Genomic DNA, 12,459 nt, shown 5'->3' with positions numbered 1-12,459 from the left:
TAGCTGCTTCATGTTCCATTTTAGCACTAAATCCTGACTAGCTCAAGTGGAACTTTAACAGATCTTGTCTGAAATCCTCGCAGAAAATAATTTTATGCATATATCCCTTTGTGTGCCAGGATCACATGAATACCTATTCACTGTTTGACATGTGTGACGTACTACCAAAATCTGTTTTAAATAGCTGCATTGTGAAATGCTTGCGCTAAGGTACACAGGTTCATGTGCATGGCTCTGTGTGAAGCAGGCCTGTCAATACACACACACACACACACACACACACACACACACACACACACACACACACACACACACACACATCACTCTGAGCCTGTCTTTGCATTCTTTGTGCTACTGCTGACATTGCACTTAACAGATAGCACATTTTCTGGATCATAATAGGTTATGGGTTCAAATCCCACAACAGGTGCTTTCCTACTGTTTTGGTGCAGCAAATGGGAGGGAGGGCTATCATGGTGTTTTTTTCCTGTGGGAAATACCTCCAAGATATATACGCTTAATGTACATCCTGATTGTAATGCAAGAATTTCTGATGACAAATTTATTGCTGGTTATTTGTAATCATTTCTTTGCATTTCTTTCACCCTCCATCTTTGTCACTATCTTTTTTGTGTATTGCATTTTCTTGTTGTTTGTTTTGTTATTTCTCTCCATTTATTTTCTGCTTCATACAGCCACTGCAGCACTTGTGATCCTTCCCCAGACAGCCATCTCCAAAAGACCAGCACAACCTTAGGCTTTGCAAGAAACAGCTGCCAGGACCACCTCACAAGCAACATCCACTGAAGAAGAGATAGATAGGCCTGCAAGCACTGCCCTTGGTGGGGTTTCACTAGCGGGGTTTGCCGTTGCTCCCACTGGTGGCTCTGCCATTGATGAGGACCCAGTGCTCTAGTAATGTGAGCTCACTGAGGTAGAGATGGACTTGATATACCAGCACATCGAGATTCCCATTGGTCATCCAGAGACATACAGAGTCATGCACCTGCCCACATTGCCATTGATATCTACGCCAGGGCCCAGTGGTGAGGAAGCCCATGGTAGAGTCTGATCTCCCACTTGGTCTCAAATGGGCAGGGTGCTATTTCTTCCTATCTTCCTATCTCCCATCCTCGTGTTTCTCTCCTTTTTTGTCTTGAACCAACCTTGTTTATTGGCCATTCCTTAGAATTACATTATCTTCCATTTGTCTGTCTGTTGTCTCCCTGTCCATTTTGGTCCTCCTCACTCAGTGTGACACATCCCCTGTTGGATTTGCCCATCTTCTATGATTGTTTGTTTGCACCTGCTAATATACTGTATTTAACCCTTTAACTTTCTTTTTTATTTTCTTTAGTTTCTTCCAGAACTTTCCCTCTGTTTATAAATATAAAATGGGCATCTGTACCACAATAAAGGCCTCCTTCCTCATCTGCATCTTGCTCATTCCTTATAATCTTGTCTTATATCCTTCCCTTCAGTTGCTTCCCTATTTTCATTAGTTTCCTATAATCACGCTTTCACCTTTAATGTGGTGAAAAAATAGACAAAACAGTGTAATGGATACTCAAGGATTGTACATGGCATTTTTTATTGATACTTTTGTGTTAGCATGGTCACACTGATACAAACTGATGTGTACACATGTGCCACATTCACTACTGCTACTCTATTTTTTTCTGCAGCTGCAACCCAGGGTCATGTGCTCTTACCATAGTCCCTACTGCAATTCTGAGCAGGATAATAATTTCTTTGTTTTACATTGCTGTTCCTTGCTACTAATTCTTACTGAGTTCTGGTTCTTGTTGTGTGTACTAGGTAAACAGTGGCTGCAGCCATCAGCACCTACCATGTTCATGAATCCCAGCCATTGATTGTTAAATAAGCTGGTGAACTAGGCCAAAGACCCCTTTCTTTCAGGACCAAACCCACATGGGAGAAATCAGGAAGAAAACACCAAGGTGAAAAATTCAGTTAAATAAGTATAAAATGTAGCAGCTAATTTATGACAATAAATATGAGACAAAGTTAAACAAAGAAGAAGAACAATAAAGTGTAATAGAGTAAAGAAAACATTCTTGTAATTAAAATATTTACAAATGTGTAGTATGAAAGAGAAACCACCACCATGCAGATAGAGCTACCATGCAAGATCTAGCCGAATGGGAGATGAGTGAAGTACCTACCTAGCTGTTCTTGTGGACACTAAGGTATGTGTGGCTTTGAAAATGCTAGACATGGGGAATTTTTAATGACCAATAGATGATATGTTGGGTCTATACTAGATATCTTTCTTAAGAATATTTCACCAGTTCCTCAATTCCTTGCTATAGCATGTGGAAGAACATATGTGGTTCCCATGTACAAAAGAGGACAAAGGCAATGCCATTTGGACTTGTTATCACATAGCCCATTTCACTGAGTTATTAGGGCCATAAACTGCACCCACACTGTAATTAAGGCCCCAAGTGAGAAGCATGAACAAAGATCAACAATGCACAGGGTACAACATACAATGTGCCTACAAGCCACTCAGACAGTACTCATTAGTCCCACATATGGCACACTTGCAAGCTAATCAGTGGTTTGTATGGGGTGATTCTCCTCAAGGACATCTTCTTGGTTATGCAAAGATATGACCTGGAGCCATGAATAATGACACCAATTAGAAATGCACAGACCATGGCAAAGTATGGCTACAACAGTGCTTTGTCACGAACATGGGCCATTCTTGAATGTGTGCTTGGCCTGCTTAAGGCTCTTTCCAGTGTCTGGATGCATGTGTTGGTGTACTGCAGTATGAACCTGAAAAATACAGGAAAATATTTGCAGTGTGTGCAATGTTATACCACATCCTGATATTAAAACACTTACTGTAGAGTACAAAAATTCAAGGGAAGAAAGTCCCATACTTATCAGTGGAGGAAGTGTTGCTGAAGAGCTTATGCAGGAGCCTACTGTAGGGAAAAACTCTGTCAGATGGAGGTGAGTGCTACATGGCTTGGAATTGCCAAATAGGAAGCAACTGGTTCATAACCATGGGCTAGATTAAAGCAATACATGTAAAATAAAGCATCATGTATGCAAAATTGTACCCAGGCAGTGTTATACCTTGTATAGACTGACCACACTGTGCAACAGACATAGAATAAGTAAATAAGAGTACTGTGGGCAGGGCACAGCTATCATTGTATGCACAAGTGAGGATGGCCAGAGTGTTAAGTGTCAACATTGTGCAGTGAGAGTGTGGGGGTGAAGTTAAACATTACTGATGTGTTTGTGTGTGTGTGTGTGTGTGTGTGTGTGTGTGTGTGTGTGTGTGTGTGTGTGTGTGTGTGTGTGTGTGTGTGTGTGTGTGTGTGTGTTTGTATGCATGTATAGTTCTGCTGAGACACAGCTTCAGCAGATGCTGCAGCACTTTTCTGAGGTCTAGTGGACAGATCCATGCCACCAGCAGGAGACATATGCAGTGACTGTGAATTTGCCATCCATGGGGGTAACCTTTCCTGGAAAGGTCACAACCATGATTCACTCCACACTAAAAGGAAGGAAAACCTTGTTAGTGAAAATTGCGGCACTTGTTATGGATGATCTCCACACAAACACTCCATCTATGTGTACATCCATACTGTACTTTATCAACCTCAACACTGGGTGATGGTGTGGAGGTGGTGAAACTATGGATGCAACCTTGTGCATTCACCCTCCCAAAGATGACCTCCCCACCAGAAGTGGAGATTGACCAGCCATGGGAAATGTGTCAGCCATGATATATGGCCTCACAAGGTCACCTACTGCATGCAGGCTCCATGAATCACATATCCATCGTGTTGCACATATGGTCTATGCACTTCCTTAGATCATCATACAGACCCCATACTCAACCAACCAGCTTGGTTATGCTTGTGTTTGTGTCTGCCTGAGCCTCTATTATGACTTTGCATAAACACTGAGTAGAAAACATGAATACACTTAACTTGAGAGGTGTATGGTGCCCTTGGCATGCACAGCCTCCTCCCTGTACCCTAATGATGCCATCCTCATGCTCAATGAAGCTTCCAGCAACAGACGTTGTGCCTGCGGAATAGGATGGGGATGTGATCATTACATTATCTGAGTCTACTAATAATGTTGTGCGCCTGACCATGTTAGGAAATGGCTGTCCTCATCCTTATCAGGCAGTCCTATATAATCAGAGGAGAAGTAGGACCCTAACAGCACAGCTCCTTCAAAAATATCAAGAAATTACCCATCCTAATTAAGAACTTTTCATTAACACCTACAGCCCAGTGTATTCATTACTATTACTACTACTACTACTTGAGAGAGTGATACAGAAAAATAGTTATTAGTCCTTGTAGAATACAGACTCCATTATAGAGATTCTGCAATAACACTTATGTGTTAATTCCCCCTGCCACTGACTATGGTCAAAGAAGTCCCACCGCAAAGATGATTCATAAATTCCTGCCTGGAAGAACTGCATTTCCCAAGCAGTTGAAAACATAATTTAAAGGGCTTTTAAAAGACTTGAAACATACCTTTATTATGTGAATATTTCCTTCTAGATTACTGTCATACTCCCTGCACATGTATGCACTTTACTCTGTAATATAAACTTAATCCCTCATTGCACCCGACCACTTTCTCTTTTTACCTTGGCTTCCCTGTCAGTGCAGAGTCCACCAATAACTTCAGTTTTGGTTATTTGACTTCCTGGACACTAACAATATACTGGGGAGATGTCTAGAACTGCTCTGACCATCCCTACTGACTGTCCTCAGTCTTCTAACTGTTAAAAGGTAAGCAAAGGCAACATGCAACTCAAACACTGAAAGTATATCAACATTTTTAATGCAATAAAACTATAAGCATACCTTGTTAGACTTGATTACATTCTTGCATTTTGCTATTAAGCATGCACAGACTGATTAACCCCTGGTAATGTGGCAGCTCAGCCAACTTTGCCCCCTTACCCTGATTCCCTAGCCACCCCAACTCCTTAAATGTATTCCACTCTATCCACAACCTTTGTTTTTCCGCATACGTACAAACTTTCTTTAACCCACTATGTGTCCCTAAGCTTTATTTTTTCCCTGTCTCCTGATTCTCCTCACACTCAGCATTACAATATTAACACTATTCAAGGTAACCAAAACTATCCTACCCTATCAATCTCTTTGTACACTCTACTACATACTCAGAAAACCATAACCTCCACTTACCTACCATATCTTTACTTCACCTCATAAGCCTCCCATCCTTCTAACACGTTTTATCATCACACACACCACCCCATCATACAGTCTCTCAAAACCACAAGAAAACACTCAACTAGACATACCTTCCAAGACTTTTCCATAAAATGAGCAATATTCATTTACCATCTACTATTGCTTGGAACCCAGTTCTGATCTAAATACAAACACTCCAAGCTAATATTCTGAGTGGCTGGGATAGCTCTCAACTTAGATGCAGGACTACTGTATGACAGTGGCAGAAGCCATGTGTAGAGGAACAAGGAACTCACCTGTCAACAAGTGTTGGATGCACTTTCAGGAAGGTGGATGAGAAGGGTGTGGAATATTCATGAAAGTTTTGCAAGTACTATGTTTGGATAGGGGGACATTGCTTTGTCACTATAGAACGTTAATGCTCAAATGTTGGATGAAAAGGAAAGTATTAGGAGGAGGAATTCAAGATGTATTGAGTTGCTAAGAATGGACTGTGGAGAATATTGACTAGGAAAATGTTAGGGAAATAGTTAAGTAAAGGCGTTATTATTAGAATGTGGTTGAGGAGGCTGTGGAAGGTTTCTAGTCAAGTCAGGGAGATATAACTGGTAGCAGAAAAATAATAAACAATGGAAAGAATAACATCGGGTTTTGGTGATGTGAGACTTGTGACTGTGCATGCCCCTAATTGTGTGCAAATGTATATGCATTTATGTGTGAATTGTGTGTGTGTGTGTGTGTGTGTGTGTGTGTGTGTGTGTGTGTGTGTGTGTGTGTGTGTGTGTGTGTGTGTGTGTGTGTGTGTGTGTGTGTGTGTGTATGCGTGTGTATGCGCGTGTGGGCGCATGTGCGCGTGTGCATGTGTGTGTGCGCGTGTATGCGCGTGTGCGTGCGTGCGTGTGTGTGTGTGTGTGTGTGTGTGTGTGTGTGTGTGTGTGTGTGTGTGTGTGAATATGTAGTGCATATTAGACTGTAATTTTAATTACAATATTTAGTGACAATTTGTAATACACAGTCCATCAAAATATTGCATTATGTTAACCACAACATAAACATATGAAGTTGAACATCTGAACCAAACACATAGCTATATACACTATTCACAAGTTTTAACTCAATAACTAGACTTTCTTTGAAGGACTTCATTATAAGCATAAACAACTCCACAATCACATCTTAGAGTTGTAGATACCTTTACAGTACCTCTTTTAGTAAGCTAGATGCATTGAAAACCTTAGCCCATTCACTGAGAATCTTAGAGTTTGCCCCATCCATTTTATATGAAAGCAGTATCCTTCCCACAACACTTAGAAAGATAGCTGCATTTGGAAAATAGGGCAGCTCAGATGGCATATTCCACTCCCATACTGTTTGCGTCTTCATCGTTCCTCTAGACACCCATGCCACAATCAAGGCTTTACTTGCTTTCCCATCATTCTCTCTACCTCTTGACTGCTTAAAGCCAAAAATTACCATTCCCTCGGCCTGGAGAAGACATGGCTTAATATCTCTACCAAGATATTAAATAAATTGCCCTGTAGATATCGGTCCTCTCGTGCTACCAAAACATACATGTCACCATCCACATCTCTGACAATTACTATTACTCAACCAACTTTCATTGAACAGCCATTGTGTATAAGGCACCAGGTATCTATTATACTCTGCTACCAATCTTTCAACATAGTTAATTTCCCCAAAGAAATAAGGCTTGTACATATACTACACCATTTGCTTATGGCAAGCTTTCCCTTCTGTTTCTTTTCCAAATGATTCTGTTCTTTTTTTAATGGTAGTTTGCCTTTTTGTCCCCTGCAAATCCCTGTATATTAGATTTGTTCACCCTTCCTTGATGCTATGCCATTTTCTCCATGGCAAAATTCCACCTTTAGTAACAAGACACCTCTATATTTTGGCTATCAAAGCTCTAATCTATTTGTAGGTAAATATATTACTTGCCAAATTCCTCTGGCAATTCACTAAATGATTTCATTGCCTTTCTGTCTGAGCTTTCATTCAGTTAACTCCATTTCCTAACAACTGTTTTGGCCCAGTCTATTCATCTCCTTGCTGATATGCTGTCAAGGATCTTGCGATGGTCCTGATCTGTTTTTGAACATGTCAGTACCCATCTGCAGTCTCCTAATTGCATTTCTTTCTATTCCATATTCTACTCCAATGAAATAACTTTCAGCTGGCCCCATACAGTCTTGCCTTATCCACATTAACATGTCCATTGCCACCATTTGTATTAAATGAAAGCCAGAGCATATCTTGCAATGTCAGGCATACCCCATCCTCTTACACTTACTGGGACCTGTGCCATCACAGTAGAGCTCCGTCTACCTTCATGCCAATCACACTGCCAAGCATGTATTTTCATTATTTCCAGGCAATAACCTAATATAGGAATATTTCTAAAAACACAAGATAAATGAGGCCTAAAGACAGAGATTGCCACTTTGATCCTACATGAGATCATACTAATTACCCTAACCTTATCCAGCCACTTCCTTTTTATCCTTCCTTTTATTTACTGCTTATTTGTCTTTATATGTCCTTCCACATATTCCCCACATAAAAGCCTATGTATTTTGGATGTTGAGTCACCCTAATCTTACATTTTCCTTCTTAGCCAATATGTTGACCTATTCTGAAATAACTGTCTTTTCTTCATTAAATTCCAGCTCTGACACATGCTCAGGTTCCCTTAAAAATCTGCAATATATTGTCTAACACTGGATTAATGTTGCCCAGTAAAAGACAAACAATTTATACATAGAAGATAACATCTACCTGCTGCTCTATGACTGTTTTTGGGACATAGCACCTAAATGTGTAGCATAAGTCCTTCATAACTATAATAAAACGTCCTAGCAACAGTAGGCATCCCTGTCTCTGCTCTATCCTATACACCTTTATAGATGATTGCAATGCTAATGGCACAATTGCCTTTACAAGCCAAGCCAATAACACCAATGATATTACAATATAATATCTTATTTCCAAAGATATGGGATGTGGTAGTATCAGGGTGGTAGGTTTTTGGGTGTTGAAGCACTGAGTCTTTTTACAAACTGCTTCTGTCCATAAGGGACATGGGCAGTACCCCAGGAGTGAATCTACAGTTACCCATCTGTTTATCCAAAATCTTTTTGAAGAGAGTGAGGGACAGGCTTTGTTTTACAAAGATGTGAAGTTTATTCCCTAGACATGGTGGCCTCTGGGATGAGAATGTGTCTGTCCAGCAAATTCTGTTAGCACCACAAATAAGGTTCAGGTCCATGGGACAGGTAAACCTCTTATAGTTTTTTCTCAGGAATATGCACCACTTTCATCAGGGCTGGATTACGGAATGCCTTGTAGGTCAGGTATAAGTCACCTCTCAATAAATGATATGTGACCGAGTAAAGTGATAGGGCCTTTGATTGGTACACATAAGACATGTATCGTACATTTTGTATTTTTTTAGTGAGAAACCTCTGGAGCCAGTCCAATTGGTATAAGCACCTGGTGAAGCACACGCAGAAGGGAGCATTTTACTCAATTTTGATCTTGATGAAGGCCAAGTACAATGGCACAATGACTTCCTTTATCCTTAATGCCATGTCCTTACTTATAAGTTGAGACGCACAGAAGGATTTCCTCACTTCCTTAGCTACCTAGTGGTCAAAGTTTAGGTTACTTTTTATGTGTGTTGCCAGGTCCCTAAGTTTAGGTTACTTTTTATGTGTGTTGTCAGGTCCCTTGCCACTGGGTCTACTTTTAGGGGTGTGCTATTGTTATTATAATTTGCAGGGATGGCTGATTTACTGAAGGATATGATTATCTATTCTTTAGTATTTAGTCTCAGAGCGTGGTTTTGGCACAAGTTGTTTGCACTTGTTAGGACTGTTTGTAGGATGTCATCATCATTTGGGGATTCAATGATTTCTCTCACCTTGCAGTCATCGTCGAACTTGGTGAGGCAGGGGTCCCCAACACTGACCTTCACTTCAGAGAAGTATATACCAAACAGGAGAGATCCCAACAGTGAGGCCTGTGGGACACCACTAGTAACAGGTTTATTATCGGAAGTGAATTTGCCTATCTAGACAGCATGTGCCCTAACAGTGAGCCAGTTTGCTATCCATCTGATGATGCAAGGGTTTAAGCCTAACTTGGTAAGTTTATCAATGATCCCTGAGTGGGGGATTGTTTTGAAAGCTTTGGCCAGGTCTAGATAAGTTGTATGTACCAGTTTACCCTCATCCGTGGTCCTGGTGACTTTCTCAAAGAAATCCATGAGACTAAGTAGGGAAGATGTCCCTTTGACAATGCCAACTTGGGTCTGGTCCAGTGTTTGGAGATTTCTTATGTCGTTATTGATCAAGCCCATGACAATTCTCTCCATGACCTTGCAGATAAGACTGGTCGAGCTTATGGGTTTGTAGTTACTTGGGTCAACTGATGGGTCCCCTTTGTGCAGAGGGACTATTGTTGTAGTCCTCCAATCCTCTGGGACAAAGCTCATCTGGAGGCTGTGGTTAAATAAGGTTTCTAGTCGCTCTGATAGGTTCTATATTAAGCTATTTAAGAAGCATCCTGAAATGTTGTTGGGACCCATGGAGGCTGTGTTTTTGACTTTAGCAAGAGCAGTAAGGACCTGTTCCTTCATAATGACCAGTAGGAGGATGATTGCTGGTATTTCTTTGGGTATGGTAGAAGATGGTGAGGGGAAGAAGTCTGAAGTGAACTTGTCAGCCAGCAGGCTTGCTATAGTATCAGGCTGGGTGTAAGTGTTGCCATTCATGATTAACCTGGCACATTGTCGAGCATTTCCCCTGAAGTTAAGGACATCATTTAAAAAAGCCTTATGGCTATCTTCACCTGGGTGGCCATCTTTGCCTTGTAGTTTGCTTTGGCAGTTTTGACCAGCTCTCTAATTTGTTTGTTTAGACTGACGAGTGTCTTTTTGCATTGTTTTGTCTGTTCCTTCTTGGCTTTGGAGGGGATTGTTGCTTTTTGTTAAACAGCATATTTATGCTAGGGTTCCACAAGGATGCTTTATTTTTGTCAATAATTATAGGTTTGACTCAGACCAGTACTGCCTCCTCTATGCAGCTATGAATGTGATTGTACAGTGCTTTTGTGTACAGCACAGAGTAAACCTCAGTGTCATCTGGGTTCAGAATGGCTTCGAATAATCTGTTACTTAGTTTGAGGTAATTGGCATTAAGAAAGTTAACAGGTTTGGAGTTTGATGGGAGTTCTAGGTTAGTTTTAACACTAAAGGTAATCATTTTGTGATCAGATCTTACTAGTGAGGAGTCAGTCCATGTGAGGGAGCAGGATCCCCCAATGTTCATGTGTACCTGATCTAGGATATTTGTACCTCTAGTTGGGGTGCTATCTAGTTACTCCACAGTGTTTGCATTGAGAAAGTCCAAAAACCTCTGAGCAAGTGAATTATGGGTCATATACATCTCCCAGTTTATGAAGAGGTAGTTGAAGTCACCCATAAGTGCAGTGTTAGGCTGAATGTTAAGAGATTCCAGTAGGTTTAGGTAGGAGGTGTGTTTTTTTTCAGACTCATAGGTTCATAGTTTCATAGCAAGGAGGCCGTACCTATGGTTAGTTGGACATGGAGCAGCACAAGCAAGTTATGTTGTTGAAGCAGGCTAGAGTCTTGTCCTTTATGAACACTGAGACACCTCCTCCCTCTGTTTTATCTTGAGCTGAGTAGGATCAAAATGTATGAAAGGCTCTGTGACATTTGATAGCTGGGGTGCTGTCCATAGTTCTGAACCATGTTTCCATGACTGCATATATGTCTGTGTTCTCCAGGGTGAGGAGTGCTTCGAGGAAGTGCAGTTTTTTATTTAAACTCCTAGTAATGAGCAGCAGTGCCTTTAGATGGTTATGAGTGATTGAATCAAAATAAGAATAATGGCATCAAATATCCAGGCTTCAGGTAAAAAAAAACACTACTTTATTGTAAGAACTGAGTCTGATGAAGCAATCTATTTGTTCATGAAAGCGCTTACTTTTTTCTTAGAATAAAGTTGTGTTTTTTACCTGAAGCCTGGATGTTTGATGCCATTATTCTTTTTTTGATTCTTGCTGCGGTTGTTTTTGGCATCAGATAGTACTCTTTGGTCCTGTTTTTGTTGTTTTATATAGTTATGAGTGGTTTTTTGTTATGTTGCCAGGTTTAACAGTTTGGCACAGACTAAAAAAAGGCACTATAGGGATAAAGTTTTTGTCCGTATCCAGAAGTCAGTGGTGACAAGTGCAAACCATCACTGGCAAAGCATTGTGGTTTGTTGATCATCTCCCTAGGCTGATAGATAGTGGATTCCCTTGTTGTGACACCAGAAACTAAGCCAATTGTTGAAGATGGTCATGTTTTCCTGGTACTGTGGCATCATCATTGTTGAAAGCAGGATGCTACTCAAAGCTGGTTGGTATATACGTCTCAGAAGTTCAGGCCAAAACTAAGAGTCTGTGACTGAAACAGATGTGTGGATGACTGCAAACTGGGTACAATTATTGAATCCCAAAATTATCTCAGTATACTTCAGGAGGGTGTTACACAGACTAAACACTGGTGTCTTAGTCACAGTCTCAAACTGAATGCAGAGAAATGCATCATCATTCCCTTCAGTAAAAACAATGTCCCTTCACACTATCAAATTAATAACAATACCCTATGTACCTACCAAGTGGTAAGAGATCTGGGATTGCAAGTAGACTGTGACCTTAACTTTGACCAGTATGTGTCTAATATAGTAAGGAAGGCTTTCTATGTAACATACTTGGTTAACAAAGGCATCACCACTAGAGCAAAGAAGGTTAGAATCCCTCTATACTTGTCGCTAATCAAGTCCATAATTGAGCATAATGCCCCTTTTGGCATGTACAATAGATATCATCTGCAGCAATTGGAGAGACCTCAGAAGTTTCTAACTAAGAAGATCAAGAGACTCAAGTATATGCCTTACACTGACCGACTAAAGTCCCTGTCACTATACTCAGTATTGTACAGACTTCTTAGGGGAGACTTATGCCTCACTTACAGAGCAATCTCCGACCCAAACCTTATGACTTTGCTGCACATCTGTAAATCAAATGGGACTATGACCACCCATTACAAAGACTTAAGTATGGCCTGTGATTTGAATAAGATGTGCTAAAGGGACAGATTTGTCTCCCATGTGACTGCTGCATTTTTGGAATATGCTGC

This window comes from Protopterus annectens, chromosome 2.part2 (genome assembly GCF_019279795.1).
Source record: "Protopterus annectens isolate FY-2018-M chromosome 2.part2, PAN1.0, whole genome shotgun sequence".
NCBI classification, from domain to species: domain Eukaryota; kingdom Metazoa; phylum Chordata; order Ceratodontiformes; family Protopteridae; genus Protopterus; species Protopterus annectens.
Note: the sequence above shows the minus strand (reverse complement) of the source record.